The sequence below is a fragment of the Crocuta crocuta genome, unplaced genomic scaffold (assembly GCF_008692635.1).
Source record: "Crocuta crocuta isolate KB4526 unplaced genomic scaffold, BGI_CrCroc_1.0 scaffold139, whole genome shotgun sequence".
Taxonomy (NCBI): domain Eukaryota; kingdom Metazoa; phylum Chordata; class Mammalia; order Carnivora; family Hyaenidae; genus Crocuta; species Crocuta crocuta.
In genome coordinates, this window is record NW_027533258.1 from 10282993 (window position 1) to 10285425 (window position 2433).

Sequence of the window (2433 nt, forward strand, 5' to 3'; positions counted from 1 at the left end):
ACCATATGCAATTTATTTATTTTTTTCTTTTGAGAGAGTGAACGGAAGAGACAGATACTTGAAACCTGGCGTGTGGCCTGCTTATTTGGGACCCGGGTGAGGAGGGAGACGGGGTGGGAGCATAGGGAAGGGTCTGGTGGTCTGGATCTTTCTCCGTGCCGACCCCGAGCGGGAACGGTGGCCTGACGGGGTCCTCAGAGGGACGCTGAAATCAGGGGCCCTGGGTCAGCAGTGAAGCGTGGGTCTGGGAGGGGCTGGAGGCACGGTGCAAAGTCACCAACAGACCCGGAACGAGGAAGCCGGGCCGGCATAGGTCGCTGCCCGCTTAGGCCACCCCTGATCACACGCCTGGCCTGTCTCGGCCCTGCCGGACCCCAGAACGCTCCCTGAAGCAAAATCCTGAAGGGGAGTTTTCTTGGTTCATGTTCGGAGAATTCTGGACAGAGCTGGGCTCTGGCCATGACGTTTACAGAGGTTTGCTGGTAAGAAATGCTGCATTTATTGGATCTCTTTATGCCCCAGCTCTACAGAAGGATTTTTTTTTTAATTTTTTTTTAATGTTTTATTTATTTCTAGGAGAGAGAGAGAGACAGCATGAGCAGGGGAGGGTCAGAGAGAGAGGGAGTCACAGAGTGAAACAGGCTCCAGGCTCTGAGCTGGCAGTCCGCACAGGGCCCGACGCGGGGCTCGAACCCACGAACCGCGAGATCATGACCTAAGCGAAAGTCGGATGCTTAACCGACTAAGCCACCCAGGCGCCCCTCTACAGAAGGATTTGAAGCAACTTTGCCAATAATCAGGGTAGGGAAATGGGACTTCAATACCAAAGATTAAAAAAAAAAAAAGGAAAAACAGATGCAGTAGCTATGTAGCTATGAGGGTAAATGTGTCCCAGAGCTTCCCGGTAGACTGGGCAAAAAGGGAAATGGTCTATTACCGAGTTCTTTATTATAAAGGGGAAAAAAAGTTCTGGTTCTTTTAGGGAGTGCGATTCTCCCGGCCCCGAATTGCTGCAGCTTCTCAGGTGCTGCCGGCTACGGCATCGCGTCTCCACTTTTCTTCTGCCCAGTGTTCACGCGCCTGACAGGCTGTGGACCTGCCCCCTTTCCCCCTCTGAGTCAGCGGCCCCCACGGGGAAGACTGAGGGGGAGGGGGCTGAGAGTCGAGATGGTTAAGCCCTAAACAGTGCAGGGGGCAGTTTGAGTTGCCCCCGCCGACAGAAGTTAAGAGTTGGATTCAAAAGGTCCATCGAGGCTCAGCAGTTCCGAAGGCGGGGCGGTTGCCCCCCCTGAGCTGATCCAAGGAGAGAGAGGTCTCTAGTGCTGTGTCACTTAAGCCAGTGGCCCTCTCTGTGGTTCGCCCTGCACAGACCCTAAGCAAGAGCCCAGCCCACCGAATCCTGTGGGTGGGGCCCCAGGGCCATGGACTTTAGGAAACCCTCCCAGGTGACTGACGCCTCCCCCCCACCGGGGGGGGGGGGGNTGTTTGCATTGCTTTATGGGTTCTGTTTTTAGGCTTTATCCATCTTCCCAGCACAGAACATGCATCCTTAGTTGTGCTTCTCCACCCTGTCCTCGCCTGCGTCTGCACTGCTGCCCCCCCCCCCCCCGCCGGGGGGGGGGGGACAGCACAACTTCCAAGGACGTTTTCCAAATAATCCTTCTTTTAGCTTGGTTTGGTTCTGCGTGGGAGCAGATGGTTTGAGGCTGTGCCCATGTTCCCATCCGCTGCCTGGAGGGCGGCCTCTGCGCTGAGGAGGGTGTGTGTGCAGGTGACGGGTCTGGCTCCCAGGGGTTAAGGAGAGTTCACCCAGTAGGGGACAGAGTCCCCTAATCCTGCAAGCAGCACTTTCTAGATGATGAAAGTAATCCACGGGGCTTATAAAAATTAAAATAAATACAGAAATACATACAGTTCAAAAAAAAAAAAGCTCCCCCCCCCCCCCCCCCCCCCCCCNAAAAAAAAAGACCCCCCCCCCCCCCCACGCCGTCTCATTCCACATACTCCTCAGAGGCACTTTGGCAGTTTGTGGCATATTCTTCCAGATCTATAACGAGCTCTCCCTCCACCGAGTAAGGAGACCGGGGGACAGGCGCCCTGCACCCCCAGACAGACTGCCGTCCAGACCCNTTGGTGCCAAGCTGCATTTGAAATGCTGGGGATGCAACCTCCAGGCCCTCAGGGACCTTGGGGTCCCCGCCGCGGGGCCCTCGGCCCGGAGGAAGTGAAGGGGTGCAGGTCAGACGGTGCTGTTAGGCGCTGTTAGGCGAGGTGCGCGTCTTTGCTGGTGGAGACGGGGTGGGCAGGGAGTGCTTCTGAGCAGCCCTGGAGTTGAGGCCTGGATGGTGATGAAGCCTTGGGGGGGGAGGCGGGGGGTGCAGGTGGAGATGGGAGGGGCGAGGTGGGAATGAGCTGGCAATGCTGGGGGCCCTG